General features: G+C 46.8%; 1 protein-coding gene across 6 annotated transcripts in view; it reads left to right on the top strand.

Annotated features, from left to right (window-relative positions):
- The first annotated feature begins 410 nt into the window (after positions 1 to 410).
- Positions 411 to 19,349, top strand: part of LG04H6orf118 (linkage group 04 C6orf118 homolog) — a 247,397-nt gene continuing 228,458 nt past the window's right edge. For all 6 annotated transcript variants that reach the window (XM_073627494.1, XM_073627493.1, XM_073627492.1 and 3 more), the window contains exon 1: positions 411 to 838. The gene's annotated coding sequence lies outside the window, so the exon portion shown is untranslated. The remainder of the gene's footprint in view (positions 839 to 19,349) is intronic.

The raw sequence follows: 19,349 nt of genomic DNA, 5'->3' as shown, positions 1-19,349 counted from the left end.
CACACCAGGTGTGGTGTGAGTATGCAAGCAAAATTGCGCATTTTCAACTTAAACATAAAACGTCAACATATGCTGATTATTCATTTGATGTGGGAAAACATAAATGATTGAGCTGCAACACTCATAAACATTTTCTTTTATTGTATTATATGTTATATTTTGATTAGAGTGGTAGCACAGAGGATATTGTCAGGTAAATTAGCAAAATTTCCGCACCACATGAAAAAAGTGCTGCCATCTACAAAGGCATGCAGGTACTATTCATTTTAAATGGCACCTCCCATACATTTGTCAAAGCACATGTGCTTTTGCAACCACCAAAACGCATGGTACTATACGATTTTAAAAAGAAGCCTGCGCTATTTTTGCACATTTTACAGGTGCAGGGCAACCTATTGAAAGTAATTGGCAGCGCTAAAAGCACCATTCAGGAACACATGGTCTGACGCGCCTTACGGTGCGAAGGAGCCCTAAAGCAAGTGTGAATGAGCCCCTAAATGTAGCTACTGACTTTTACTTCTTCAAACCTGAGTGAAGTTCCTCTAAAAAGATAATACTAAAAGGTGAAAAGTATTTTCTGCTTCTCATTTGCAAAGGAGACGTCCACGGCTCACGTGAACGGTACTGAGCCTTCCACTAATCCTGTATACACTAGAAAGTCATGATCATGCGCGGGCACAGCAGCGGAGAAGAGCGCCACCTATCGGTGCTGAGGAAGTGTTTGTTTGATCACCTTGACAACGGCTGACGAGGCACGGCGCTGGAGTGTAGTGCGGACTGTGATTTCCCGGAGGAGAACTCCTATCATCACATCACACAAACGGCAACCGGCACCGGGGTCAGTTATATCTCCTTCTCATGTCACTGTGTTAGTGTATGTTCTGTGGGGAGGGGATAGCGCCTCCATAATCAGGGAACTCACCGACAAATATTGCAAGATGTGTTTCCAAATCGAGCTATGTAAGCAATCAGAGGCAGTATTTTATCCTTTTCCATTTGTACAGCGGAACCCTCAGGCTCCGGTCACACTGCGGTTGTGCGTCAGAATGCACACGCTTTTTTGCCCGTTTAAATGAATGGCCTGCTCTGTGTCTGATAAGACGCACGAAAAACGCACATTTTAATAACCGGACTGCGGCATTGTGGATTTTGGCATATGTGTAGGTCATTAACAATTAATTGCAGTGCCGTGCGTCTGCAAAATGCAGAGTGTTGTGCATTGCTGGAAAGTTTGCGATTTTGCATTCGTTCTCGCAGCGCACCGGTTATGAACAAAGCCTCAAAGCGGTATTAAAGGTTTATCTCTAAAAAACGCTGACAGCAGGATTTTTATAACGGAAGAGACCCTTGTGGTCACTTCCAGTGGCAGCCGCTCCATTAGGGCCGCCGCCCCCTAATCCATGGGCCCAGCCCCTAATCTACATGCAGGGATGCGGATGCATGGATTTTAAGGGTTTTTTTTGTTTTTGAAGCACATGATTAGAACCTGAGGCTCTAATTGGCTTCAAAAAGCCACCCAGTTGTGTGACAATAGCGAATTAATAATCACTATTTTCTTCCTGCTTCTCCTCCTGACCAATCGGGAATCGGGTCTTAAGACCTTAAGACCCATTTGGCTGAGAGGAGAAGCAACTGTATTGGCCGGGAACAGAAGCAGGGGGAAGCCGAAGCTGCCCATGACCTGGATGGGTTAAGTGCAGGGCTAGTGGGTGGATGGGCAAGCAACGGGGGACGGGGGGTGTGGCCCCCCCCCAAAAAAAAATGCAGCACCAGCCGCCACTGGTAATTTCTGTCATAAATGCCTCCCCCTATTGTCAGCGGTAATGTAATCTGAGCCGCACATGCGCAGCTGTGGTGATGTGACTCCCATAGGCATGTACAGGAGTAATGTAATCACAGCCCGGCCATTTAAATGGTCAAACAGATGGAACACTGAAGGAAAACTGAGTGCAGATGGCAGCACCCAGGACCAGGGGGAGCGGTGACTAGTGACAGCAGGGCTCGCTGATAGGGCAGTACAGCCAGTATTGGGCCCAGGCCCCATCAGTTCAAAAGTGGGGCCCAGTCACCTGTTGAGCAGGAGGCCTTGCTATACTGTCTTAGACCCCTTTCACACTGGGGCTTTTTGCAGTTATTATTGCGCTAAAAATACCGCCTGCAAACCGCCCCTAAACAGCCTCCGCTGTTTGTTCAGTGTGAAAGCCCTCGGGCTTTCACACTGAACCAGTGCGCAGGCAGGAAGGTAAGACCCCTTTCACACTGGGGCGGTTTGCAGGCGGTATTGCGCTAAAAATACCGCCTGCAAACCGCCCCTAAACAGCCTCCGCTGTTTGTTCAGTGTGAAAGCCCGAGGGCTTTCACACTGAAGCAGTGCGCAGGCAGGACGGTGAAAAAAGTCCTGCAAACCGCTTTTTTGGAGCGGTGAAGGAGCGGTGTATTCACCGCTCCTGCCCATTGAAATCAATGGGACAGCGCGGCTATACCGCGGCAATACCGCGGCTATAGCCGCGCTGTACGAGGGATTTTAACCCTTTTTCGGCCGCCAACGGGGGTTAAAACCGCACCGCTAGCGGCCGAATACCGCTGCAAGAACGACGGTACAGCAGTGCTAAAAATAGCGCTGTTGTACCGCCGACGCCCCCACCGCCCCAGTGTGAAAGGGGCCTAAAAAAAGTCCTGCAAACCGCTTTTTTGGAGCGGTGAAGGAGCGGTGTATTCACCGCTCCTTCACCGTTCCTGCCCATTGAAATCAATGGGACAGCGCGGCTATACCGCGGCAATACCGCGGCTATAGCCACGCTGTACGAGGGATTTTAACCCTTTTTCGGCCGCCAGCGGGGGTTAAAACCTCACCGCTAGCGGCCGAATACCGCTGCAAGAACGACGGTACAGCAGCACTAAAAATAGCGCTGTTGTACCGCCGACGCCCCCACCGCCCCAGTGTGAAAGGGGCCTTATTGCAGACACCGATCCTCTTCTGTCTCCCACTGCAGCACTGCCAGCTTCTCCTCCTTTCACTCCCTCGGGCTGCACTGCAAGGGGATTTGTTCTAGCACATGTGCCCTTTCCTACAGCAGCTGCTGAGGGCACACAGGGGGGTGTTATTTACTGGCCCCTGCCTTTCCTGAATGAACACAGTGAGCGATCCTCCTGTGTCCATTTATCATTGAAGCATAGCAAACTGTGTTTACTACTGTATGCTTCAGTTTGTGAATGAACAGGAAGCCTCAGAGTGCTTCCTATTAATTCATCAGTGCAGCTGAGGCTGTAGAGAAAGGGACTGATAAATCGATGTCATCAGTCACTTTTGGCCAGGGGGGTCCTGTTAGGTAGGCTGTATGGGGCCCCGTAATTTCTAACAGCAGCCCTGAGTCACAGAGCAGTGCTGGAAGGCTCCGTTTGACGGGGCAAAATTTAAAATGTTTCAATGGGGAGTTTACAACCATTTTATAGATGAAATCTTGGTATGGACTTTATTGCATAGTTACTTCGGTCCAGCTTGGTTCAGTGTGGTTATATATCCCATTCTTGAGGGATCCCTGTGGAAGTGGAAAATCGCTGTGGTAGTTTCAGCTACTTCAATGCCACTGCTTGCTGCATAGTGCAGCAAGAATGAATGAATGCAAAGAACTGACTGGACAAGGTTATGACTGTGACATCACTGCCCTGCCTCTCCACTTTGACGAAACAGAGAATTTCATTAAGAATAATGCAAAGCATTTGCTGAATGGCACCCATGCTGAGCAAGCATCCTCTAATGGTCACTATGTAGCAGGGTACCCACTTGACCCAGGACTCAGAAGACAGCGAGGATCACTGTAGTAGCAGTGGCTACTAAACCAATGTAACTATGCAATATAATGCATACCTGAAATTCAGTCTTAAAGCAGAAATTCACATTTTCAGGGGATGTGAATGACACTATTGTATGTGCTTTTAACCACTTAAAGTGGAGTTCCACACAAAAATGGAACTTCCGCTTTTCGGAACCCTCCCCCCCCTCCGGTGTCACATTTGGCACCTTTCAGGGGGGAGGGGGGTGCAGATACCTGTCTAAGACAGGTATTTGCACCCACTTCCGGCATAGACTCCCATGGGAGTCTATGCCTCTTCCTGTCCCTCCGCGCTGTCTCCTGGGAAACACACAGCTCCCAGGAGATAGCGGGGACCAGTTACGATGCGCAGCGCGACTCGCGCATGCGCAGTAGGGAACCGGGAAGTGAAGCCGCAACGCTTCACTTCCTGATTCCCTCACCTAGGATGGCGCCGACATCGCTGGACCCTGGGACAGGTAAGTGGCCATTTATTAAAAGTCAGCAGCTGCAGTATTTGTAGCTGCTGGCTTTTAATATTTTTTTTTTTTGGCGGTTTAGGTGGACCCCAGCTTTAAGGACTAGCCTCGTTTTGGATTTTAGGTGTTTACATGTTTAAAACAGGTTTTTTTGCTAGAAAATGACTTAGAACCCCCAAACATTTTATATATTTTTTTCTAATACCCTAGAGAATAAAATGGCGGTCAATGCAATACTTTTTTTCACACCGTATTTGCGCAGCGGTCTTATAAGTGCACTTTTTTTGGAAAAAATTCACTTTTTTGAATAAAAAAATAAGACAACAGTAAAGTTAGCCCAATTTTTTTTTTATATTGTGAAATATAATGTTACACCAAGTAAATTGATACCCAACATGTCACGCTTCAAAATTGCGCCTGCTCGTGGAATGGCGTCAGACTTTTACCCTTAAAAATCTTCATAGGCGACGTTTAAAAAATTCTACAGGTTGCATGTTTTGAGTTACAGAGGAGGTCTAGGGCTAGAATTATTGCTCTTGCTCCACCGGTCACGACGATACCTCACATGTGTGGTTTGACCACCGTTTTCATATGTGGGCGCTACTTAGGTATGCGTTCGCTTCTGCGCACAAGCTCGTCGGGACGGGGCACTTTAAAAAAAAGTTCTTTTCTCTTATTTATTTTACTTTATTTTGTTTATTTTTTCACAGTTTTTTTTTTTTTTTAAATTTGGATCACTTTTATTCCTATTACAAGGAATGTAAACATCCCTTGTAATAGAAAAAAGCATGACAGGTCCTCTTAAATATGAGATCTGGGGTCAAAAAGTCCTCAGATCTCATATTTGGGCTTAAATGCAAAAGAAAAAAAAAATTGTCATTTGAAAAAATGACAACAAACAAATATGCCTTTAAGATGTATGGGCAGAGCTGACGTTATGACGTCGCTTCCGCCCTCTTATGGTATGGAGATGGGTGGGGGCCATCTTCCCCTCACTCGTCTCCATACCACAGACATGAAAGGTCCCGATCGCCTCTGCCGCCACTGACGGCTCCGGTAAGCGGCGGAGGGCGCGGGAGAGCGGAGGGAGAGGGTGGCACCTCTCCTGCCGCCGATAACAGTGATCTTGCGGCGAATCCACTACAGAGACCACCATTATCATAAACAGAACCGCCGGCCCTAAAGATGAATACCTCAGTTGTGGCAGCAGCTGCTGCTGTTAACGAGATATCCACCTTCAAGCTGATCACGTATATATACAGTGGCCGGTCGGTAAGTGAATCATCTCTGTAAGTACAATTCCCTTTTTTATTAAAAGTTTTAATGGTAATGCACTAGTCTATGAGTCCTCCTTTCTGATTTCATTACCCTGTGAACTGGGAGCCAGTGACCACATGGAACTGCTGAGGGGCGGCTGTGTGGAGTGGTGCTTATCCCAGCGGTGATGTCCTTATCTGTGCACTCGATCCTCTAGAGGCCATTTTTTACTTTGTGAGCATGGTGATGATGCACAGATTATTAAAGACTCTGCACTTCATTTACTGGCGCTTTTAAAGTGGATGTCGGACGTTATTGATTTTTTCACCATTTCACTCGTATATACAGTATCTCACAAAAGTGAGTACACCCCTCACATTTTTGTAAATATTTTATTATATCTTTTCATGTGACAACACTGAAGAAATTACACTTTGCTACCCCCCACCCCTTCAACCTCTGCAGCAATGCTGGCAGCACTTATATGTCTATTTCCCAAAGACAACCTCTGGATATGACGCTGAGCAAGTGCACTCAACTTCTTGGGTCGACCATGGCGAGGCCTGTTCTGAGTAAGACCTATCCTGTTAAACCGCTGTATGGTCTTGGCCACCGTGCTGCAGCTCAGTCAGTTTCAGGGTCTTGGCAATCTTCTTATAGCCTAGGCCATCTTTATGTAGAGCAATAATTCTTTTTTTTCAGATCCTCAGAGAGTTCTTTGCCATGAGGTGCAATGTTGAACTTCCAGTGACCAGTATGAGAGAGTGAGAGCAATAACGCCAAATTTAACACACCTGCTCCCCATTCACATCTGAGACCTTGTAACACTAACGAGTCACATGACACCGGGGAGGGAAAATGGCTAATTGGGCCCAATTTGGACATTTTAACTTAGGGGTGTACTCACTTTTGTTGCCAGTAGTTTAGACATTATTGGCTGTGTGTTGAGTTATTTTGAGGGGACAGCAAATTTACACTGTAATACAAGCTGTACACTCACTACTTTACATTGTAGCAAAGTGTCATTTCTTCAGTGTTGTCACATGAAAAGATATAATAAAATATTTACAAAAATGTGAGGGGTGTACTCACTTCTGTGAGATACTGTATATTTCTTGCTGATGAACAGCAGACTTTTATGATCAGTATTTTGGTAATTTTTTTCTCATAATTGTTTTATTGTGTGTTTTAGTACTGTGATATTACATTATGTATTGCACTTGCATTTTATATATGTTGCAATGAGATCACCTTAGGGCAGTGGTTCTCAACCTGGGGGTCGAATGACGAATTGCCAGGGGTCACCGAATCCTGGGCTGTTCCTGAAGCCTGTACCGCTCTCCCAGACTTTTCGCGGCCACCCAGCAAGGCTGTCCCTGGAGCCTGTGGCCGCCCAGCTGGGCTGTTCCTGGAGCCCGTGGCCGCCCAATCAGCATCTTCACAGCCGCCGATTCAGTTTATGGCATGGCTGAAGGGTACAGACTAGAGGTCAGCTGACTGGTGAGGAATGTGAAGTGGTTGGGGCTGGAGGAGACCCTATCTCCTGATTTTGGCATAGGTGTCACTGCTGCAAGACACCATAAAGTCAGAGCCACAGTGAAGCTGGAGACAGTGATTAACACTACCTGTTATTATAGTTGCCATTAAAAGTCCCCACTACAGTTCTCAGATCAGCAGATGACTTTGATCAAGAGCACCTAAGTTGGCTGATCAGAACTTCCCCCAGCACTGCCACTGATCCCACCCCCCACCAGCACTGCCACTGATCCCAACTCCCCGCCAGCACTGCCACTGATCCCACCCCCCCACCAGCACTGCCACTCATACCACCCCCCACCAGCACTGCCACTGATCCCAACTCCCCACCAGCACTGCCACTGATCCCACCCCCCACCAGCACTGCCACTCATCCCACCCCCCACCAGCACTGTCACTCATCCCAACTCCCCACCAGCACTGCCACTGATCCCAACTCCCCGCCAGCACTGCCACTGATCCCACCCCCCACCAGCACTGCCACTCATCCCACCCCCCACCAGCACTGCCACTGATCCCAACTCCCCACCAGCACTGCCACTGATCCCAACTCCCCACCAGCACTGCCACTGATCCCAACTCCCCGCCAGCACTGCCACTCATCCCATTCCCCCCACCAAGGAGTAAGAGAAGGAATAAAAATAGAGAATACATGGAAGGGAGAGGAAAAGAGGGGGAGGAAAAAAGAAAAAGGGAGAGAAAGAATAAGAGAAAGAACAAGAATAATGGCTAGAGAGAGGGATGTGGAAAAAAATAAGAAATTAGAATAGAGAGAGATAAAAGGGAAAGAAAGGAGAACAAAGAGAAAGAGTGGTACATCCTAAAATGTACCATAAGGGGTTTTAATACTGTACGAGTGGAAGGGACTCGGGGAGCGCTAAATGTCCGTGGGTTAGGGGCGCTAATTACTTGTCTTGCCTTGGGTCTGACAACCCAAACTACGAAAATAATTTTACTGTTAGGGGTCCCCACAATTTGGGAAATTTTATCAAGGGGTCACAGCACTAGATGGGTTGAGAACCACTGCCTTAGGGTGATATGAGGTATTTATAAGTGATGTCATTTTAGAGTATATTGAGAGTTTTTAAATGTCATTCACTCTTTATTTATATTGAGACAGCAAACTTTTACTTTTTCTTCTATTCACTTATATCCTGGTATTCAAGGATTTAGGGAGCAACAGCAATTGGTCAACCGCAGCCCAGGGAATGTGGGTTGACATGAAATGTGTGGGGCAGTGCAGTGCACACACGTCAATGCATATGCAGCTGTCAGGCAGCGATGCCGTTTCTGTGCTCTGATTTGTGATTTGTTTGTGAGTACTGCATATATTTTTTAAATGCCACTGTTTGGATGGTATTGGGCCATGGTCTGTGGCTGGTTTCTTTCTGAATGATGCAAGCGGTCCCTCTGTGATGACATATTGGAGCCAGGAGGTGTACCAGGCGCCATCCAGCGGAGGTTCAGACTGCTGTAGTGAAGATCCCTGGGTGATCTATTAGCCTCTTATGCTTTGGTAATTAGCCCTTTGGTAAGCGATTTGCACTGGTGGAGGTGGTGACACATAAAGAGGTGCTGCTGATATAAAATAAGAAATCACGGTGTCAGTCTGCTTTACACTTTATGAATTTTGATGGACTTTATAGATTTCTGGAATGATATGCACTTAAACACTTTATGACTTATGTCAATGAGTTTTTAGCACGTATAAAATTGGTGATATTAATTGCACATAGGTACTGTTCAATATTTATGAATTGAGTATTTATTACACATTAGCACTTCACATGATTATTTAAAGAGACAGCGCACCTGTTTTGCTTTATATAAGAAATAGGTTATACTCAGGGCTTTTTTTTCAGGGGGAACTTGGTGGAACTCAGTTCCACCACCTCTGGCTCAGACCCTTTGGTGCCTGCTCACCACAATCACTTATAAACACAGAAGTCTGGTTTCTGTGTTTACAAGTGACAGCTCTGCACTCTGTGTGTAACCCCCATGAACTCTGCACTCTGTATGTAATGCAATCCTAATATTTAATGCCCCTTTAAGACCCTTCTACTGTTTATGAAATATGACCACACCCACTATTTGATGTGATTTGGAGGGTGTGTGTGCGGGGCAGGAGTTTTGGGGGGTCCTGGTTGAGTTCCAGCACCTATTGTTTGAGAAAAAAAGCCCTGGTTATACCTTTTTGCTCTATGCAATAGTATTGCACAGAGCGACCCCTTATCTCTTCTTCTGAAGGCCCCAAATGTCTCTCTCAGCTCCTCCTCTTCTCTTAGTGCCCCCATAGCAAGACAGCTGCTAGGGAGGCACTTGTTTGGGTATGCTCCAGAGCCTGAAAGTCCATAAGTGCTCAAAGACTCCTGTGAATACAGAAAGAGAGGAGGAGCTCTGCTGCACACAGGACAGCAGCACTGGATTGAGAGAGGACTCAGGTAAGTGCTTACCATGGCTGGGAAAAAAAAGAAAAGAATTGGATGTTTTTTTACCTTCATGCAGAAAATGTATGAAGGTAAAAAAAAAAAATAAAAAATGCTTTTGTCTTTAGAACCACTTTAAGAATACAGACCCCCCCCCCAATGTTATGAAGAGAGTGGGAGGTGTTCTGTAGTCCTAACATGCTGTTTTAGGGTGACAATTCTGCTGCTGCTTTGGTACAGTACAGTGAGTAATCAATGTCACCCAAGGACAACAAGTGGTGTAGAAGCTTGTCCACACCAGGTGTATTGGGGCTACACTGATAGCTGTTTCTAGCGCAGTCCTGTCACATAGTCAAGGCAAACCACCTTGTGTCAATAATGGTGCTGTGGTGTGCACTAAAAAAAAGTACTGCGTGCAGTCGTTTTTTTGCAATGCAGCAGGTTAAGATGTGAGGCACTGCAACAGTGATGAATAGAACTATATTGGAAAAAAAAAAAAAGTAAACTGATGTGGCGGGATCAGAATATTAGCACTGCATCTCCCAGCGCATGAGCCATAATACTGGCAGAATCACAAGGTTAAATATAAATTAAAAAAAAATGTAAGGCCTTGTTTACACTTGCTTCAACATGCGGCATTTGATCTGCGTTTTTGATACTCTGTCATTGAAAGCAGCTTTCACTAAATAAAATGATTACCTTACAGTCCTGTGCACACTGTTGAGTTTGCCCTCATTTCACTTTCTTGGTGCTCACTGCATCTCCAAAGCCTCCATAGATGTGTATCAGAGTGCGCCTTAACAGCACCTGCAGCAATAAAGGGGCGCTTCAGAGTTAGCTTCACTTTATATTTCATGTATTGGAAAAAATAGAAAACTAGCACACACAGGGCATTTGCCAAGCTTCAGGATAAGTTCACTTTTGCAAAAAAAATAATTAATGCACATCTTTTTGCAGGTAAAAGTGCATTTATTTTTTTTAAATGTGATTTACTCGGCAGACTGCCCCTTTAACATCGCAGCGATCCCCCTCTAGGATGCATTAAGGTGAAAAAACACAAAGGCTTACAATTCCTTTAAAGTAACAGAGGGGAGGGGGGGTGCTGTGATATTATAGAAGGGGCAGTAGTGTAATATCGATTGGGTCTGTTATGGGGGAGTCTGTGATGGGGGGAGTCTGTGATGGTGGGAATCTATGATGGGGGGATCTGTTATTGGGGGAGTCTGTTATGGGGAGATCTGTGATGGGGGGTCTGGGATGGGGGGAGTCTGTTATTGGTGGCGATCTGTGATGGGGGGAGTCTGTTATGGGGACTCTGTTGTGGGGGGCTCTGTGATGAGGGATCTGTTATAGGGGGAGTCTGTTATGGGGAGATCTGTGATGGGGGGAGTCTGTGATGGGGGGAGTCTGTTTTCGGGGGCTCTGGTATGGGGGGTCTGCGATTGGGGGGAGTCTGTGATGGGGGAGTCTGTGAGGGGGGGATCTGTTATGGGGGGTCTGTTATGGGGGGGCTTTGTGATGGAGAGGAGTTTGTGTTTATAATCACACACTTAGGTTGGACTTGATGGACTTGTGTCTTTTTTCAACCTCACCTACTATGTAACTATGTATTTGTTGGGGGGGCTTTGTGATGGAGGGGGGATCTGTTATGGGGGGAGGCTTTGTGATGAGGGGGGGGCTGATATGGGGGCTTTTTGATGGGGGGATCTGTGATGGAGAAGAGTCTGGAATGGGCAGGGGAGGGGGTTCTGTGATGGGGAGGGTTTCTGTGATGTGGGGAGTCTGAGAAATACTGATACCATTATGTTGAATAAAATTGTTATTTTAAATATTGTTTTGTGTTTTCCTGTTCTTTTGCACTACAAATAAGATGTGTGCATAGGAATTTATTCATATTTTTTTAAACTATAGTCCAGCCCCCAACAGTCTGAGGGACTGTGAACTGCCCCCCTGTTTAAAAAGTTTAAGGACCCCTGACCTAGAGCGCTTAACAGAGCCCTCTTCTTTGAGAACTGCAAGCTGTAGTTCCCCCATTCATAGAACTCTGTGAATGAATGACATGGACAGACGTCACTATTGTCACTAGAGTCAGCGTAACAGGGAGCAGCTGTAGGAGGGAGAACATGTTCCACCCCAATGTGGCACTCTCCTATATAGGTGCTAGGATTAGTTAGATTTAGTGCTGGCTCACTGTGTTCAGTGAAGCTGGGTGTGTTTTTGTTAGGTACGTTTAGCTTGTCTCGCTGTAATCAGTGTTGCTGCATTGGTTGTGATAGGCAAATCTAACTGTGCACACTGTATCCAGTGAAGCTGAATAATTAGGTCAGCTCAGTGTTCTCAGCTGCTGCTAGTCTGATTGCTCCCTCTGGTTTTCGGTGTAGAGCTATGCAGATGGCAGTATGAATATTTATACAGCCCTGGGCAGTCCCAGGGGCAGGGCCCTGAAGGTTGCTGGGAGTCTGTATAAATTCTCTCGGACACTGAGCTTCTGGGTCTTTTCTTGCAGAGGATCAGTCCAGCCCTCCAGGGCGATGCTGTCATGTGCTTGCTGTTCATGAGGCCTTAGGTGGGCGACCTGAGGGTCTGGATGCTGAAGCTACAGAGAGCTGACTGAGGGGCGGTCTGCTAAAGATCTAGTTTGGTATCACTGGAGAAAAGTGTCGCTTGGAAGTTGGAAGGAGGCAACCAACTGTCCCTGGACATTGTGTGAGTACAGACTGCTGTGAGAGATCTTAGAGACTTTTGGGCTGCTGGTGTTCTGAAGAGCTTAGTCTATCTGCAGCCTTGTGAAGGGACTCTGCTCTTATGGCTCTAAAGAAAGGAGTTTGCATTTCATTGTTTCCACCGCAAAGCCAAGTCCACAGTTTGCTGTAAGCAAGGACTTCTGCTTCAGAGAGGAAGGAGTTTATTGCCCTCAAATATGTGCATAGTTCTGTTTTTGGAGTACCCCAATCAATTCCCTCAACCCTATCTAAGTTCTCCAAAAAACAACACCCCTAGACTGGTTATTGAAGAAAAGTGTGGCTGAGATCCTGTGCGTGGCTGTGGGGCAATCCACTAGGGAACCTGGGCGACATTTCAGCAGCTCTTTCAGGAGTGAGCGCTACACTAAAAATGGGTCTAACATGTTCACAAAGGTGAACTTATACTTTAAAGCTTCAAAAAAGTATAGCACTGCCCCATAGGGGTTGCTATGTAGACTTCCCTGGGTCTCCCTCTTACTATCTTGCAGCCAGTTACTAGGGGTTTTCACACGACCACCCGTACTCTCATCCGCTCGTTATCCAATAATCAGTACAGGGTTTTTTTTTTTCATTTATTGTTGGAACCTGGATGGGAGAAGGGAATAGTGGGATACACCAACTGGAACTAATTACAGATGAGGACAAATCCCACTTGGCAGACTGCACTTGTATGGGAGAACTAAGTCCTTAACTTACTCTGGCAGCAGACTTGATGAAACTGTTTTATCTTCAGGACACTCACTAGCATCCCCTTTGGCTGGCACCCGTCCCCTGATTCTACTAGCTGAAGGGATGGCCCTCACAAGACAGGCCCCATGACGCAAATCCATACTCACAGTAGGTAGAAACAGATCCTCTCTGGTGTGTCTTCCTTCCAGTCTGCTCTGCAGGACATCTGGGTTGCAGCTTCACTCAGATTCAGGCCCTCAGGTCAACCACCTGAGGCCACATGGCAGCTTGTGCAGAGGAAGGGCGGCCACTCTCCAGCCGAATACGCCAAGCACATGTGCCCTTGGCATATATACAGTCACCCAGCATGCACTGAGGCACTTTCCTTTGCCAATGGCCAGGGCTGTAACTATGCCTATGCTCTCATTTGTCAGGTTTCCTCCCACTGTCCAATATGTCCCATCCTATTGGACCAGTGTGAAACATTCAGACAACATGACTAGCACCTGAGCACCATGAGCAGGCTCTACTCCCAGGTAGGCAGAGAGCATCTAAATATACCTGGCAGCCTTCCTGGTAAGCAGAAAGACCCAAAAACGATACTCTCTTATAGCACCTACCTAGTAGGGTGCTACATCAGCATCAAAAATTCATGTTAAAGCAGTAGGTGCTTTAACCGCTTGCCACCTGCCCACTGTCATATGACAGTGGGGCGTGCGGCTCTCGTTCTGGGTGGGCATATGACGTCCGTCAACTTAAAAAGGGAATTGCGTGATCGTGTGCGTGCAGCTCTGTACTGTCGGTGGTGGTGTGTCACCGAGACACCGCTCATCACCGATGGGGGTGAACAGCCATGGGCATGGCTGTTTACCACGTGATTCGTCGTGATCAAGTCATAGCTGATCACAGATGGTACTACCCCCTTTTACACAGCGCATGCGCACGTGCACGTTGGTGGCGGCGTGTTCCCGGGAACACTGCTCATCACCGACACTGATAAACAGCCATTAGTTGGTGGGTGTTTACCACAGGATTGGCTGTGATCCATTCACAGCCGATTACTAAATGTAAACACAGACCGGTAACTAGCTGTTATCGGTTCTTCCCTCCTCACACACTGTTTCCAGTGTGAGGAGAGAAGAGCCAGGAGCAGTGAGTTATAGACCTGTGTTCTGTAGTGTCTGCACCAAGCACAACACTTGTCACATCGCCCCCCCCACTCTTGTCACCTGTCACCCAACAGCCACCACAGTCACCCTATAAAGTGCACCTGTCACATAAGAGACTGCCATCAGTGACCTTGACCTGTCACCCATCACTCGTCACCCGTCAGTGACCATCACCCTTCACCTGTCAGTGACCATCACCCGTAAGTGACCATCACTTGTCACCCGTCAGTGACCATCACCCTTCACCCGTCAGTGACCATCACTCGTCAGTGACCATCACATGTCAGTGACCATCACCCGTCATGATTCGGATGAAGAATGGGTCCCTCCTAAAAGGGCATGGCGTCCTGGAAACCAGGCAGCTGCCAGCAACCAGGATTATATTCCCAGACCCAGTACCAGTGCTGCCGCCAGCAATATGCCCCAAGAACAAATTCCACGGCCCAGTACCAGCTCTGCTGCCAGCGATAGGCCCCGGGAACAAATGCCCAGTACCAGTGCTGCCGCCAGTGATAGGCCCCGGTAACAAATGCCTAGGCCCAGTACCAGTGCTGCCACATCACGCCCAAGTACTAGCACAGGAGATTCAAATCCCCCAACTACTGGAGTGTCACGTCTCCCAACAGCCAGGGCCACTACATACATGCTAGATGGTCTTGTCAACCCAACATGGCTGCCTTCCGACTCGGGATCACCAATTATTCCCCCTTTCACAGCACAGCCAGGTGTGCAGGCCAATACCCAAAATTTCACAGAGATTGCTTTTATCTGTTTTTGCCTGACACTTTGCTGCAATTCATTGTGGACCAGACCAATTTTTATGCCCAGCAGTATTTTGCCAACAACCCCCAATCATCATATGCCGTCCGTTTGAGTGGAGAGATCTGAATTTGGAGGAGTTTAAATGTTTTATGGGCCTCGCCATTAACATGGGACTTACAAAAAAAATGAAGGACATGCCTACTGGTCCACCAACCCAATCCACCACATGCCCATTTATTCTGCCGTAATGTCCAGGTCCCGATACGAGATGATTATGCAATTCCTTAATTTCAGTGACAACAACCAGTGCCCTCCCCGCAATCATCCAAATTATGATAAATTATATAAAATTCGCCCACTCATAAATTTCTTTTCCCAACGATTTGCAGAACTCTTTGTCCCCGATCAGCATATATGTGTAGATGAGTCCCTGGTACCCTTTTCAGGCCGGCTAGGAATAAAACAATACATTCCTAGCAAAAGGGACAAATATGGAGTCAAACTTTACAAGCTTTGTGAGAGAGTCACGGAATATCTGTATGCATTCCGCATATACGAAGGAAGAGATTCCCAGCTCCAGCCCAGAGTGCCCGGCCTACATGGGCACAACTGGAAAAATTGTATGGGACCTGGCATACCCACTTCTGCACAAAGGATATCACATTATTATTATTATACAGGATTTATATAGCGCCAACAGTTTACGCAGCGATTTACAACATTAGGGCAGACAGTTCAATTACAATACAATTCAATACAGGGGGGAATCAGAGAACCCTGCTCAATAGAGCTTACAATCTAGGAGGGAGGGTCAAGTTATACAAAAGGGTAATAGCTGTGGGGGATGAGCTAATGGAGAAAATGGTGCAGTTGTTAGATGGAGGCAGGATAGGCTTCTCTGAAGAGGAAAGCTTTCAGGGATCGCCTAAAAGTGGATACATTTGGAAACAGTCTGACAGATTGGGGTAGCGAATTCCAGAAGATGGGCGAGGCTCGGGAGAAGTCCTGGAGGCGGATATGGGACGAGGTGATGAGGGAGCTGGAGAGCAGGAGGTCTTGGGAGGAACAAAGAGGACGATTAGGTTGGTATTTTGAGACTAGGCTAGTGATGTAGCTGAGGGCAGAGTTGTGGATGGCTTTGTAACTTATTGTTAGTATTTTGAATTTAATTAGTTAGGCAAGTGGCAGCCAATGGAGGGATTGGCAGAGAGGGGTAGCAGACACTGTGCGGTTTGTAAGGTGGATGAGTCTGGCAGCAGCATTCATGATGGACTGAAGGGGGGATAGTCTATTTAAAGGTAAGCCAGTGAGGGGGGAGTTGTAGTAGTCAAGGTGATAAGATAACCAGGGAGTGAATCAGGAGCTTTGTGGTTTCATTGGTTAGAAAGGGACGTAGTTTAGAGATGTTGCGGAGGTTGAGGCGGCAAGCTTTGGAAAGTGATTGGATGTGGGACCGAAAGGAGAGTTCAGAGTCCAGGATTACACCTAGTACGCTGACATGTGGGGATGGGTGGATGGTTATGCCATTACTCTTGACAGATATGTCAGGGGAAGAGGCACGTGGGAGGAAATATTATAAGTTTGGTTTTGGACAAGTTGAGTTTGAGGAAGTGGTGTGACATCCATACAGATATGTCTCTTAGTAAGTTAGTGATGCGTGAGGAGATTAATGGGGTGAGTTGAATGGTGGAGAGATAGATTTGTGTGTTGTCTGCGTAGAAATGATATTTAAAGCCGCGAGAGGCTATCAGCTGACCCAGGGAAGAGGTGTAGATTGAACATAAAAGAGGTCCAAGAACAGAATGTTGGGGGACCCCGACGGAGAAGGGAAGAGGAGTGGATAAAGTAGAATTGTAAGTGACACTGAAGATGCATTGGGATAGGTAGGATGAGAGCCACTGAAGAGCACAGTCACGGAGAGTGACTGGGAGTAAAGTTTTTTGAGGAGGAGGGGTGGTCAACAGTGTCAAAGGCAGCTGAAAGGTTTAGAAGTAGGAGTACAGAATAGTGTCCGTTGGTTTTTGCAGTTAGTAGGTCATTTGTGAGTTTTAAAAGAGCAGTTTATGTGGAGTGTTGAGGGCAAAATCCAGATTGAAGGGGATCAAGAAGGTTATTCTTAATGAGGTGGTCACTTGGTTGTAAACCAGGCGTTCAAGGAGTTTAGAGGAAAAGGGGAGCAAGGAGATAGGGCGTAGGTTGGTAAGATTGGTAGGGTCCAAGGATGACTTTTTAAGTATGGGGGTGACCAGTGCATGTTTTAGAGCATTGGGGAAAATGCCAGAGGTGAGGGAGAGATTGAAGATGTGTTAGAGAGTGTAGGATAGAGTCAGAGGGCGACCGTAGTGTTTGAGAGGGAGTAGGGTCCAGGGGGCAGGTGGTTAGGTGGGCGTTAGAAAGGAGTTTAGCAACTTTGTCTGTAGTAGCAGATTTGAATAAGGGGATTGTCAATTGTACCTGTTGATATGGGGTCTTAACTGGAGGAGATACCTGTAGAGTGGAGACTTCATCACGGATTGTGATGTGAGTCAGTGAGTGAGTCAGTGAGTTGAAGGTAGAGAAAAGTTTACGGGGACTGGATGAGAAGGTGTTAATAAGAGTTGTAAAATAGGTCTGCTTGGCAGTGTGGAGGAAAGAATAGTATTTTTGGAGGCCAGATTTGTATTGGTAGAAGTCTTTGAGAGACTTGGTCTTGTGCCACAGACATTCAAGAGCGTGACTACGTTTTTTGAGAATATTAGTGTTATCTGTTTGCCAGGGTTGTAGGGGTCGAGGCCTGATTCTGCGTGTAGTGAGGGGAGCAAGCTTGTCCAGGGTGGAGGACAGGGATTTATTGTAGATGGACGTGGCTTGGCTGGGGCAAGACAGGGGAAAGATTTTGTCATAGAGGTGGTCAGTAGCAGAATAGAGGAGAGAGGAGTTGAAGTTGCGAAAATTTCTACGGGTGATGGTTAGGCGATTGGAGGGAAAGGTGGTGAAAGACAGGGGGAGGGAGAAACTAATAAGGTGATGGTCGGAGAAAGGAAAAGGATTGTTTGAGAAGTTGCATGGAGTGCATAGGTAGGAGAATACAAGGTCAAAGGTGTTGCCATCAGAGTGAGTAGAAGCCTGTACCCATTGCCTCAGGTCAAATGAAGAGGTTAGACTAAGAAGTTTAGAAGTAGCAGGAGTGTTTGTATTTGCAGGGATGTTGAAATCACCTAGAAGGATTGTGCGAATTTCTGAAGAGAGAAAGTAGTGTAGCCAGGCAGAGAACTCATTATGAAAAGTCGATAATGGTCCAGGGAGCCGGTAGATCACAGCAATTCTTAGGGAAGTAGGAGAGAATAGACGTATACAGTGAGCTTCAAATAATGAGAGGGAAAGAGAGGGAGGGGATGAATAACCTGGAAGGTGCTTTGGGAGGATAAGAGGAATCCCACTCCACCTCCCTTGTGTTCATTAGGCCTAGGGGAGTGAGTTCAGTGTAGCGCTTTACAACTTGAGATCTGGGAAGAAGGGGAACGGAGACTAAATTGCGTAGATTGCCAGAGGGTGTAGGGTGATGGTGATGGGTGTATCCACATATACCTTGATAACTTCTACACTAGCCTGCCCCTTTTCAAACACTTATACATCGCAAAAACCCTGGCCTGCGGAACCTCCAGAAAGAATAGGAAGAGCTTCCCACAATCTCTATTGAACAAAAAGCTTTGAAGGGGGGAAAGAGCAACATTGAGATGCAACGAAGTGCTGGCCTTGAGGTGGAAGGATAACAGGAACATGCACATGTTGTCCACCATCCATGATGAATGATCAAATGATTCAGCCCTACTTGTTACTAAGGAGGTCCCGTTTCTGGTACAAAAAGGTAGCAATTTATCTCATCCATTTGGCCATTTATAATTTTCATCATCTGTGCTGACCATTTTCCATGTTTCCTCAAATAACCATGCCACTGCCTTCCACGTGAACTGACCCTGGCCTGTTTTTTCACTATGCCTCTGCCTACTGTTTGGACTGCTTCCACATGAACTGACCCTGGCCTGTTTTATCAACTACGCTTCTGCCTACCGCTTAGACTGCTTGCACGTGAACTGACCCTGGCCTGTTTTATGGACTATGCTTTTACCTACCGCTTGGACTGCTTCCACGTAAACTGACCCTGGCCTGTTTTATGGACTATGCTTTTGCCCACCGCTTGGACTGATCTGTTGCCCTGCTCCTGTAGTACACAGGGGTCTGACATATGTGATGGGCTCCAGAATTGTTTTCCTGGATGGAGAAAACTTTTTTTTTGTTTTTTCCAGGTTTCATAATTTCCAGATTAGGGTCTGGAGTCCGGAGACTTCATAAAATTTGAGTGGGCAAAGCCTCTACCCCTATTCACAGGTCTTGCCTGATTGTGGCCCTCAGCCTGCTGCTGACTTACTGCCATCATGCCTCTGCCTGCCGCATGAACTGACCACACCTCTGCCTGCTACCTGGACTATGCAAATAATTAGCTGTAGCAAGAGGC

The sequence above is a fragment of the Aquarana catesbeiana genome, linkage group LG04 (genome assembly GCF_042186555.1).
Source record: "Aquarana catesbeiana isolate 2022-GZ linkage group LG04, ASM4218655v1, whole genome shotgun sequence".
NCBI classification, from domain to species: Eukaryota; Metazoa; Chordata; class Amphibia; order Anura; family Ranidae; genus Aquarana; species Aquarana catesbeiana.
This window is presented reverse-complemented; position numbering and strand designations above follow the sequence as displayed.